The sequence below is a fragment of the Puma concolor genome, chromosome E1, assembly GCF_028749965.1.
Source record: "Puma concolor isolate L17-30 chromosome E1, mPumCon1.1.hap2, whole genome shotgun sequence".
NCBI lineage: Eukaryota > Metazoa > Chordata > Mammalia > Carnivora > Felidae > Puma > Puma concolor.
The window spans coordinates 38,280,991-38,293,616 of record NC_141680.1 but is presented as its reverse complement, the minus strand read 5'-3'; the positions used below and the strand labels follow the sequence as shown (position 1 = coordinate 38,293,616).

The window sequence follows — 12,626 nt, the reverse complement described above, 5'->3', positions numbered from 1 at the left end:
TGCCCTACAAGACTGGTACGCCCTACTCTCCGTAACAATGGCCTCTGCTTTTGCACAGGGAAAAAAAAAAACCACACACACACACACACACACACACACACACTCACACACACACACAAGCTCACACACACACACCCCCACCACTCCCCCTTTAGTAAGCTTAGATGCCAGATAAGGAGGGAAGGTGGTGGTGGTGATGGGGGCGGGGGAAATTTTTTAACGCCCCCCCCCCCGGAAAAAAAAAAGTGAGAAAGGAAAGAAGGCAGAGATGTTTGTTTGTTTGTTTGTTTGTTTGTTTGTTTAAAGAACAGGTAAATTTTTAAATTGAGATTTTGGCGGGGGAGGAAGAGGAGAGCACGGGCAAGGGAAAGCTGGTGGAGTTCACAGCTCCCCCCCCTCCCGCCCCGCACCCCACTAATAAGCCATTATGCTGAGAAGTAGGTGGGGAGGCCTAGTCAAAGGCACCCAAGGTGTCTGGGGGTGGGGGTGCTGGGTGCCTCTCTGCATTCATTGGCAATGGCAACACCAAGGCTTTTTTTTTTTTTTTTTTTTTTTTTTTTAGTAGTTTCACTCCTCTGGGACTGGTGGCTGGGTCTCCCGCCCTCTCACCCTGGCTTCCCCCCCAACCACACTCTGAGTCTCCCAGTCTGTCTCTTCTCTTCCCCCACACCCTCCCTACTCCTCTTCTCTCCCTGCAAGTCTCCAGGCCCAGTTTCCAACCGGTAGGGGGGACAGCCAGACGTTTTTTAAAAAACACCCCCCCCTTTTTTGAGAACAGACAACAAGCGGTGAGTGATTATTTTAAAAATCCAGACCATCTTGCAGCAGGAGGGGGGTTGAGGAGAGGGTGACAAAAGGGGGACTCTGTTTAGCTCCAGCTCCAGACACGGCTGGCAATAGAGAGGCTGTAAGAACTTAACAGAGAAGTTTCTGTTAAGATTCTCACCTCGGGATAGGCAGAAGGGGCTAAGAGGTGATAAGGACATTTGTACTTCTGAGAAGGTGAGAAGAACTACCAAAATGGCTTCATCTTAAATGCGCTGGCAGAAGAGAAGGGTGGTTATTAGTATTGTTCCGAACAAACCTGTTTGTTTCTCTTAGCTCTGCAAGATTTATGACTCTTGGCACAAATGAGGAAGACTACAAAAGCTAAACTTTTCTTAGGGTGTGTTTGAGAAGGGCAGGAAAAGGCAAGGAGGCCTGTAGGAGGGAGACAAGAGCCAAGAATGTAGGTGTCTGCAGATTTGGGGCGGGGGTGGGGAGAGCCATTCCCGCTGGAGGAAACAGACAAAAAAGAAGACCAGGACGTTTCCCAAAGCAGGAGTGTTTGCAAGTCTGCCTAACTGCTGAGTCGGGACTTAGGGGATGAAATAGAACGCAGAGAGTCTCTCTTTTCTACAAAGGCAGCTTGGAAAACTTGTTCTCTTTAACTTGGAGTAGACAGAGCCAGCCACTACCCTGTGACCTCCTGGTTAGAATGCTTGGCTTTTGCCTTCTCCCATCTGGACGCACCAGAGGAGATGGGACTGGGAGAACAAAGGTGAGAGATGGTTCCAGCTATTGTCCCCCTCCGGGAGAGGGTGGCTGTGTCTGGCAAAGCTCCCCTCACACCCTATTGCGCCCCACTCACAAGCTCTGCTTTGGGCTGAGAAAGGGTCCTATTCTCCCAGGGTCTCCTCCAGCTCCTACCTCTTCCGGGCCTGCTAAGTCAGTTTTCACGGGCTGGAGCAGCCAGTTTTGGGGGGCCTTGCTGAACGGGGTGGGTGGGACCCATGGCCTCCCTGCCCTCCAGCAACAGGAACCACATGCAGAACCTCCCACTGTGATGCCCCAAGGATTCTACTACCACCTGCCTAGAGAGCTGGTGGCTGAAGGAAGGGGGGGGGGATGTGCATGAGGATGAAGGGTGGGGGCCATTTTTCTGTTTATCAGTAGTACCAAGAAAAGAAAATGCTCAAGCCAGAGCCGAAGTTGTGGCTCAAGCCAGGACCCTCAAAGAGAGCCATTAGGGCTGCACAGAGCCTGTCCTGAGATTTCCAGACCCTGGTCAGGGGCCTACAGTGTTGGTACCTATGTAGCTTTGGGCCTAGTGGGTTGGGGACTCAGCCCAGGGAGGCTTCCAGAGGCTTAAGGGAACCAGCACCTTTGGGTCTTTTCTCTGACTCCCCCAAATTAAAAGTTGAAAATGGACCTCAGACCCTCCAGCTCTCCTAGCTGTTGCTACCACTGGCTAGAGAAGGTCATTGCAAAATTGAGAGAAGAGGAGAGCCTGGTGGCTATGGGGCTGCACGGCTTTGCTTCAAGGAATAAAAGAGAGCCTAGAGGGCACCCAGCCCAAGGCGGGCCTGTGAGACTGGGGCTGCGATGCTTTCCCCAGACAGTAGCGGACCCCTCCCCTCCCAGAGCCTCCTCAACTCATTGTGGTCCCTTCTGGTGACACAAGGAGCTGGGGCACGGTGGGATGGGGGGCGAGAAAGAGGACTGGGGCTGGAGAAAGCTAACCTGGAGAAAACTTTCAGAAGACACGCACCCCCCAAATGCGGTAAGAGATGGAGTGGGGGCTTCTTATTAAACCTGGAGAACAAAGTCCACTTGAAATGCTTGGGAGGCAATTAGATCCCAGTTTGATTTCTTTCTTGCCTTTTTCCTTCCTTTCTTGGAGATTTCTGGCGGGCCGGTTGCCCCTGATCGGGGCTGGGAGATGGGAGGCTGATGGTAAAGAGGCAGCCTGGCCGGCACCCGGCACCCATTCCACTGGGTGGGCAAAGGCAGGGCAGTGAGGAGCTGGGCCAGGCGACTCGGAGTAGGAGACATCAGAGGGGTGTGAGGGAAGACCGGAGTCTAGAAAAAGACAGGGGAGAGGAGTTTCTCACTCCTGACAACGCAGTGGTGATTTAGGGGCAGACCAGAGGGAGGAGTGGCCAGTTTCTCCCTGGACCCAAGAAGGGAAACTTGGGCAACTTACCGTGTGCGTGTGTGAGAGAGAAATTGAAAAGGAAAACTCGAGAAAAGATCAGGACAGATTTTATGATAATCTAACAAAGGCAGAAATTAATAATAAAGGTAAATATTAGAAAGAAGAGCCCCCTTCATGGGCATAGTTTCCTCTTCCACTCCCTACAGCACTCCCCTCCTCCATTCCTAATCCCTACTCAATATCAGGGGACAAGGAGCACTTTAAACCTCTTTAAGCCATTCCTGGCGCCCACCCTCCCAGGCCTTAGAGGGATCATGTCTCTTTCTCTCCCCCCTCCCAATAAAACCCATTAAAGAGCAAACGAAAATTCTCCTCTCAATAAGGACAAAATGGCTGGCTCCTTTAAAATCGATTTCTGGTTTCAGCTTTGGGGTGACCAAGGATCTGGCCCCCAGCTCAACCAACCCCCGGCTCACTGAGAAGCGGGGACCTGGGAGCGGGGCTGCGAAGCGATTCGAGATCTGTTTCTTTCTGGTCCTGTCTGGGCTCCGGGTCCCACACTCTTCCAGCTTCACTGCCCCAACTTTGTGGCCGCTGCGGACTCGGGGTGAAGTTCACACACACACACACACACACACACACACACGCACCGGAATGTCCATCTCTTCTTGAATATTAATAAAGATTTCAAAGCTGGCGGTTGTAAAATTAAATTGCTAATGAAGATGGCTCTTGGTTTGTGGATTCCCAACCCCCACCTCTCTAAGATGCCCTTGCGGGAGGAAACAAAGGGGAAACAACGGGGCAGGAGAAGATTCGGTGCCTCCGCGGAGGTCAGTGTAGACCCGGCTCAGCGAAAGCCGGGATCGAAAGAAGACGGAGTACGGTCAGAGAAGAAAAAGGCACGCTGTGTTCTCTCTGCCCCGAAAGTGTAGGGGCGCGAGGGGGAAGCAGGAAAAAAAGGGGGGAGGGCAGCCACGTGGGTTCGCAAAGTGTCTCGGTGACCAAGGAGGCCGCCTGAATGCGCTGACCATACGGAGCCGATGGAGGTGCCGCGGGGCCGAGGCTGGAGTCCGGGGCAGGCGGGCGCCCTGGGGGCTCAAGAACCCGTTCTGAATCCGGGGTCCCCGCCGCATCTGGAAGCTCAGTCCCGGCCTGGCAACCCCCCACGCTGGCGGGTGTCGAGACAAAGGTGGGCAGCCCGGAGAAGGCAAGAGGGAGAAGGGCGAATCTTGGACAGCTTGGGGAGGAGGTGGGCTGCTGGGGAAGGGAAGGAGAGGCAGGCAAGAGAGGACAGGGGCCCAGCCTGCTGCCAGCGACTGCGCAGGTCTCTCCTGACAGATTGGATGTCTCTCTCCCTGTGACCTCTGTTTAGCAGACAATAACTCACCGGATTAATGACCAATCAGCGGAAGGCCTTCCCAATTGCCTCCAAATATAACCCCCCACCCCCCCACCCCCCCCCTCCGAGTCAGAATAGGATAGGGCCAGAGTCTGGACCTGCCAGCCCTTTGAGTCCCCGCCCCCCACCTCTCTAAACAGAGCTTCTGATTTCCAGAACTCTTTGCAAAGAGTTCTGCCCATCGCTTCTCACTCCTCCATCAGAACTCATGTACCTGGCCACACTTCCCAAGGCAGTCTGGAAACCTCTGGTCCCCTGCTGGCCTCCCATGTCCCTGACCCTATAAGAAATCTCCCTCTCACAACTATGCAACTTCTGAGAAGCTCTCTCCTCTTTTGAATGTTATCTACTTCCAGTTGGGAAAAGAGATGAAGACAAGAGCAAGAATAGGGCAGGGGGTGGGGCGCCTGGGTGGCTCAGTCGGTTGAGCATCCGACTGAGCGACTGACTTCAGCTCAGGTCATGATCTCACAGTCCAGTCCGTGAGTTTGAGCCCCGCGTGTCAGGCTCTGTGCTGACAGCTCAGGGCCTGGAGCCTGCTTCAGATTCTGTGTCTCCCTCTCTCTCTGCCCCTCCACTGCTCATGCTCTGTCTCTCTCTGTCTCAAAAATAAATAAAAACATTTAAAAAATTAAAAAAAAAAAAAAAGAATAGGGCAGGGGCTCATCCACCTCATAAGCCTCCTGTCTTGGCTGCCTGGGGAGGAGACCTGATACAGTGCTGTGGCACCCTGTGTGTGTCGTCTCCCAAAAAGAGAGGGCTCAAAGGCCCTGGGGTCAGAGTGAGGCTGGGGGACAGACAGTGACCTACCATTACAGAATCTAAATTCTGAAACCGTAATTCAGTCTTTGGGCTGGAGTAGGAAGAATTTCAAAAGCTGAAATTTGAACAGCTCCAGACTCAGCCCGGTGCCTGTCAAGGAAAATGCCTTGCTCTGTGAGGGGAACCCTCCTCTTCCTTAGCCCCTCACCCCCAAATGCCAATCCCAGTCCAACCCAGCTAGCCAGCCCCTCTCCACTGCCTTCTGTTTCTATTGCTCTCAGCCTGGGCTTCTCTGTTGAGAATAAAGACACCTTCAAGAGGAAGAATGGTCCAGATTCTAATAGATTTCCTAGAGCCAGTCAGAGTAACTATCCACTGCTCTGGGTGAACACAAACTCCCTGTATATTGCAAATAAGCGTGTGCAGTAACTTCTATACCCAGATGCTCTCAGGACCCCAAGCACTAGAGAGTTACCCAAGGTTACACCTAGGGACAACTCAGACACTGTCCTGTCCTACCCCTGCTACTGTTACAGACAGGGACACTGAGGCTCACAGCCAGGAAGTGGTTTGTCTAAAAATTTGGCATAGGCGTAGCAGTTGGGAGGCTAGGCTTCTAGGCATTCCAGATTGGCTATGTGCTCTGAAGCAGTGAACTCCTGGGGCCTCAGTGTCCCCTCTATAAAGTTAGAGAACATGTGTGGAGGGGAGGAATTGGGCTTAAATGATCTCTAAGGTCCTTTTTTGGACTGACAGCTTGTGGTCCTCTGTGTGCTAACGTAAAAGCGAATGACCATTATTGCGCAGTAAACTGAGTTCAGACAATAATGGGCACCATCTCTGGCAAAAGCAGAATATTTCTTCTTGGGATTTAAATGGGACACCCCCACTACCCAGCCCCCACCCCACTCCTGGTTGTCCTTGCCCCCACAGAGGCTCATGCACGGTTTTAACTGCTTTTCTGTGTGTGTGTGTGTGTGTGTGTGTGTGTGTGTGTGTGTGTGTGTGTTGTGCGTGAAGGGGGGGGTGGTTTTCTACCTTCATCACCAAATCAAAAGTGCTATTTTTGGACAGCAACCTGAGCAGTAAATAATTAATTTGTATAATTAGAAGGGGAAGGCTTTGACCTGGCAATTTTTAACCAGGAGTCAATGCACCCATTGTACCAGCCTGCCTTTCTCACCCGACCCCCAACTCTGCCCACACACCTACCGGCCTCCCTAACTGCCCCCCCCCCACCAGTTGGAGACCAGCATTCCCAAGATGACCAGCAGGGTTCAGAGTCAGATTCTGCTCCCTCCCCAAGAAAGTTCCATTCTTTGCCTCGCTCCCTCACAGAAACAGGCCCTCTGGCAGCACCCCTCACAGCTTGCTTTCCCGACCCCCTAATGCCCCTAACCCCCTAACACGGGTTCCAGGTCCAGGCTCTCTGCTCTTGGGACACATGAAATCCACCTCCCCAGCTCGAGATGCCCCAACAATGCAGCGGAGTTTGCATTTCAAGAAACTCCCATTAATATCAATTTACTTCACTGAAACCTCGGGTTCTTCATCAAGTTGATGATTTATGATAAAATCAATTAAATTACGGCCACTTAGGGCCCAGCCGCTTCCTCTCAGATTTCATTGGTGCGGGGCCCAAGTGTCTGGTGGAAAAATGCAAGTTTAGCTGGAGGCGAGGAAAGATAATTCTGCGGCTGAGAAAATTTAATGCAAAACAATTTCCAGGCAAAGCCAGGCTTCTAGAAAGAAATGCAAGAGCCACCAGTTGGCCTGAGGACATAACTATCTGGGGTCAAAATATTTCTCTCCCCACCCCCAGCATCCTGCATGGCTCCCGTCCTCTGTTCCACTTTGTGCTCACTTGTCCCTTCCCAAGCAGAGACTTCGGGAGAATTGGAGAAGTAATGGTGAACCCAAGCCTGCCAAGGCCCAGTGTCCAAGCACCGATCTCGGCTACCACCCCAGGCCTTTTTCTTCTCTCCTGCTCCCCTCCCCCCTCTCCACGCAGCCATGCTCACTAATTCCTTAGTCTCCCATAGCAAAGTTAAAGGTTCAAAGGGAAGATCAGGCAGCGTGGGCAGATGGCACAGAGGGGCCAGGGACCAGGCCAAGTGGACTGTGCTGCATGTGGCTGTGAGAGGAAAGAAAGCACGGAGCAGGGGGCAGGGGTGGGGGGAGCATGGTGAGAGGACGGGGCAGCAAAGCGCGGAAAGAGCTATCACATCACAGAGTACCAGGACCAGAGAACACGGAGCCTCCCTCCCAGCTCCCTGTGTGCCCACTCCCAAGGCGATGCTGTACCCCCACAGACCCCAGCCCAAGCGCACGTGTGCCCCAGTGTGCGGACCCTCTCACACAATACACAAACACACCTCCACGTGTGCACGCTTGCACACTCTCCTTCTGCATCACACAGACCCACCGCATCCTGCGCCTGCAAAGGGACGGTTCCCACCATCTCCCCACATCTGGGAAAATAAATCCCAGCCAGTGAGCCTGGCATCGTCTCCCACTACAAGGAGAGGGGCTCCTCCCGCCTCTGCTCTGTTTGGTTTTTGGTTTCCAGAGCAGTCCCGGAGTAAACATAGCTTCTCTGAAGCCATAAATCACCCCCTCTCCTACCTTCTCAGTTTAACACCCGGCCTCACCGCAACCCCTTGTAGTTTCAGCTTCAAATAACCCGCCAGGTGCTAAAAGGCTCACCAGGATGGCAGCTGGACTGTGGGAGCGGGCCCAGCTGTCCCCCCAACTCTAGGAGATGCCCCCACATTTCCTCCACAACCCACAGCTTCCGGCTCCCCTGGAAAACCCTCCCCAGCCTCCAACACTCTCTTCCTAAGCCGGAGAGCCCCCCCCCCGCCCCACATCCCCTAACCCGGCTCCCGTCCACACACCCGCGGCGGGGCGGCGAACAGCCCCACATTCCTCCACATTGCCCTGCACACGCGGATCCCTCTACCCCCTCAGCACCCACCCACCCGCCTCTTTAAGGTGCTCACATCTTTGTCTGCCACGATTCGGATCCAGCCTCTTTCCCGACCCAGGAGAGAGAAGTAGGGGCTGGGGTCTCGGCCGCCCCACACGCACACCCTTAGCCGGACCTCCCCCCGCCGGGCCGCGGGGCTGCGCACCCCCACTTACCTGGGCGGACTCCCGCTAGGGCGCAGGCCGCGGGCGGCCGGGAGCAGCGGACGCGCGGGAGCCGACTGCCAGGCCCGGGTCCCTCGGCCCCGGCTGGGGCGCCCCGGCCGCAGCCGGCCGCATCGCGCTGGTGCAGACCCCGGCGGCCCCCGGAGCGGCCGGCGGCGCGGGGAGAGGCCCGGAAGCGCTCGCCCCCTCCCCGCCCCCGCCCCCGCCCCCGGCTTTGTTCGGCCTTCGGGGCGGCGGGGCGGCGAGGCGCGCGCGGAGGCTGCGCTCTCGGGGCGCGGCCGGGGAGGGGGGCCCCCCGGGGCCGGAGGAGCCCGGAGCGCCCCCTCGGCGAGGGCCCGCGTGGGGGGCGCGGGCGGCCGCGCGCGCCTGGCACCGAGCCCGGTCGGGGCCGCGAGAGCCGGCCGAGCTGCCAGGGGAGAGGAGCCGCGAGTGACAGGGGGCACGGCGAGGCGCGGGGAGCGCCGGGGGCGCCATGGCGGAAGGCGGGCGCACGGGCGGCTCTTCAATGTCACCAGCGAAATGGGTTCCATATGTCCGGCCCAGCGGAGAAGGGAGGGGAAGGCAGAGAGTTCTGGGCAGGACGGGACGGGAGGATGGGGGTGGGGGTGCGCAGTGGGGAGAGAGAGCGGTGGCAGGGGTAAAGGGACTGGTGCGAGAGAGAGGCGCGAGAGGCTTTGCATTTTCCAGGTTCCCTGGAGTTTTCTAAAGCTGCTTAGGCTGGTAGGAGCTTGCTTCCCCTTTTTCCTTTTCTTTCCTGAAAGATGGGGGAGGGAGGAGATCAGTGAGGGCAGCGTCCGTCGGTTCAGGCCGGGGGTTCCAGGGAGGAGATGTGGATTGGAGGTGAAAGGGAGAGTTCTTGGGCGGCTGGCAGATCAACTTCTTCTCCGCGTCCCTACAGGGGGAAAGGAGGGACCAAACCCGCCAGGGGGAAGAGAGGCCGAGGAAGGGTTCCAGGGCCCAGGTGTGAGAGCCTGACCCAAATCCACCGCCTGCTACCCCCCCCCCCCACCGCCGCCGTGGAATTCTGTTTTGGGAGATTCCAGCCATTAAGTTACTGGCGGGAGCCGTGGAAAAGTGCTAAGGTAGTCTTGGCCATTCCCTGACACTTCAGTTCCTGCCCCAGCTGCCTCAGACCTGATTTAGCACCCCCAAGGGCCTACTCGAGAGGCAGTTGCTTCTGGGACGGCCCCAGCTTTGGGCAGCTGCCTGTAAAGAAAGCACCGAGTCTGGAGGAGCTTCCAGACCCCTGCAGCCCTCCCCTCTCCCTGTGGCTGCCCTCCCCAAACGGTTGGGCTCTTTCTCCATGTCTCTCTCTCCCTCTCTCTCCGCACCCTTTCTAATAACCATCTCTGCGGTCTCTGTCCCTTTCTCACGGCCTCTTTTGTCTTCTCATACTCTGCCTCTCTATCTTCAGGGAGTTTGAACTGAGTCCCGGGAAAGACTTAGTAGCTCCAGAAATTCACTTCTGGGCTCGCTTACTAGGCTGCCCCTCTCCTTGGGGGCAACGTGGCCCTTGGCCTGAGGGCCCTTTCATCTGTAGGGGTAACACATCCTTCCATCACAGAGACATTCTCTTTGACAGAGAAGGGGGCAAAGTGAGTGGTTCCCTTCCCAGTTCCCTCCTTGTCACTTAACTCTGTGTGTGTGTGTGTGTGTGTGTGTGTGTGTGTGTGTGTGTGTACCCATGCAAGTTGTGGAGCTCCTTATCCCAGGACAGCCTCTCTGCCCCTCTGACTGGGCTTTGTCTCTCCCTGTCACCCCCTCCTTGGGCTCTGCCTCAACTTCCCCCCCTCAGAAAGGGATCTTACTGCTGCTTCTCTCTCTGAGGCCCTCTCTTTTCCTTTCATCCTCTCTCTTCTCATCTTTTTACTCAGTTCCTCTGATGGCTAAAACATTGGCAAGCCCAGCTTCTTACAGGCAGGGGGATACACACTATAATTACTAGAGAAAGTGGACACCAGCAGAGTTGGGAAAGAAGATGGAAACAGCCAGCAGCTTTCCGAAAGCCCCTGCCACTAAATACGTTCTACTCCATCCCCTGAACAGCACAAAAGCAAATGGGATGGTGTGTGTGTGTGTGTGTGTGTGCACGCGCGCACACACAGAACTGATAAGAGGCAGGATGCTTTGTGGCTAAATAAACCAAGGGTGTGTGTGTGTGTGTGTGTGTGTGTGTGTGTGTGTGTGTGTTTAAACAACAACAACAAAGTCATTGCAAACTTACGGATTTGGGGGTAGGCCTATATGCCTGGGCATCAGGCCTCACATGGAGAGATTCAACAAGGAGCCAGCAACTAAAAGATAACATAATGGTGGAGAGGGATGATCTCCCCGCTTTTGTCTCCTGGGGGAAGACTTGAGTGTGAGTTGGGGAATGGGAAGGGGCGGGGGGGGGGATCCCCAGGGCCAGAAGAGACAAAGACCTGAAGGGGGGCGCTGAGAGAATGGAGAGGATAAGAGGGGGATCAGACATCCACGTCAAAGGCAAAAGCAGCAGGGGGAAGAGGGACAGAGAAGGAAGGATGGTTGGTAACCCGGGGTAGAAGCCTGTAGGACTGGCTCCCAGCTCACCTACCACCCCCCACCACCCAAGCTGTGACCTGTCCCAAGGAGCAAATCCTTCAGCCTTCCCCTCTTTTTCCCCATCCTCCAAAACAGGCTGAATTCAGAAGCTAATAAAACACAATTCTACCCTCTTCCTTCTTCCTCATGTCCCTCCTCCTCTCCAAGGAAGAGGTACTCCTTCTCCCTTCTCAGGGATTCCAAGACTTTGGCCTAAATTCTGGAACACTGATCTGGGGGCGAACTCACCCTCTCCACATTTACACCCGCCTTGCAACTTCCCAGGTGAAGGAGAAAGACATACTCCCCTCTCACACCCAGAGCGAGCATGTATGTGTGGGATTCTCCAACACTGAAAGAGAGAGGGCCTGAAGGGTCAGAGCCTCTGTCCCTCAAGTCTGCCTCCCCCCAGCCCTTCCCTCCTCCCCCACAATCTTCAGTCCTGTCAACAGCTACCCCTGAATCCAGATTCTCCCCAGTCCCTTTTATCCAGACCAGATAACACCCCCACCCATCCCAGCCTAGGGTCTTGATCTCTTTTACCCTAAACCCTTTTCAACCCAGACTCCCACCACGCACCCACAAATCTGTCTATTAACAAGGATGGGGCTCCGTGCCACTTGGAGCAGAGCATGGGAGCGAGTTCCTGGATGCCCCAAGACTGGGGCCTAAGCCGACACTCCACGAGGCTGATGCCATGAATAATTAACACCTGGGCGCGGCGTCACTCTAATTTTTTTGCTCGAAGGTTTACACTAGCAGGCAGAGTTAAATATCACAGATAATCGTGGCTATAAAGTCACTTGGCCAGGCTCCAGCCAGAAAAGGAAAAGCCAGCAGCCCCGATCGGACTTGGCAAAGGTTCTGGCCCTCTGCTCCTCACCCATCACAACTTTGGGGCGCAGTGTAGAACATCCCCAGAAGCTATTTCTGGCTTTGCTCTGGACCCATCAGGCTCTTCCCTAACGGGAAGGGACTGACCCCCCCCCCCCCACATAAAACCCGAGGGGAAAGTTACCAGCTCTCCTCCTCCCAATATGCACCCCATTTGCTCCCTCTTTGGATGGGGGCTTAGGGAGGGGAACACACCCCGTGTTCTGGAACACTCACCAACTTTCTGGGACCACCTGATTCCCGGAACATTTCTTTTCTAGAAAAACTTGGAGAACTTCTCTTTGCGTTAGCCCCAAACACACATAGTCCCTCACTGCTGAGGAAACTTTCTTTGTTTCAGGAGGTCGAAGGAAGGCTACTGGGGTGTGAATTCATTTCCTTGTTTTGTTAGCCAGGAGGGTAAGCAGCCAAGGCTTTCAGCTTCTCTCCCTGCCCTTCACCCTCCGACCCCCACCGCATCTCCCCCAATGTGGGTAGCTCCTTCTTCACCCTCGACACCGTGCCACACACATCAACCCTATAGATGACGCTTCAGTACCATAACTGAATCCTTCTAGCCCCTTCCAATTGCAGAGGGCTTCAATTTGCTCCCCATCGATTACAAAAACCTTTGCCTTCAACTCCAGTAATTTCTTCCTCCACCTGCACTTCTCTTGCCCTCAGGCTCCTTCGGCCTTCAGAGTTGGGTCCTTTACCCTGGGCTGCAGACGGAGCAGCCAAACTCCCGGAGGGGAACCACTGAAAAATGAGGCTCTGTCTGCTGCTTCAGGAATGCTGGCTCTATCAGGCTTGCAAATATAATTTTTATATTAGGTCGTGGTCTTTGACTGGGTTTATATGCCAATGAGGCATTTCTGGTTTACCAAATTTATACAAATCTTGCCTTAATTGATAATCACAGATGCTGTAATTTAAGACCTCCAGCTATAGAGCTTT

The 12,626-nt window shown here is 54.9% G+C and overlaps 1 protein-coding gene and 1 long non-coding RNA gene across 4 annotated transcripts in view; one reads left to right on the top strand and one right to left on the bottom strand.

Moving 5' to 3' along the window:
• HOXB3 (homeobox B3) overlaps positions 1-12,626 on the bottom strand; it is a 56,461-nt gene that overhangs the window by 7,166 nt on the left and 36,669 nt on the right. The window contains exon 1 of one of the 3 annotated variants that reach the window (XM_086687083.1): positions 8,226-8,389. The exons of the other annotated variants lie outside the window; for them this stretch is intronic. The gene's annotated coding sequence lies outside the window, so the exon portion shown is untranslated. Of the gene's footprint in view, positions 1-8,225; positions 8,390-12,626 lie in introns of those variants that run through there. 3 annotated transcript variants of the gene reach the window in all.
• LOC147574306 (uncharacterized) lies at positions 562-3,645 on the top strand. The gene is made up of 2 exons (XR_015244100.1): positions 562-788; positions 1,441-3,645. It is a non-coding gene; the product is annotated as an uncharacterized LOC147574306 (long non-coding RNA).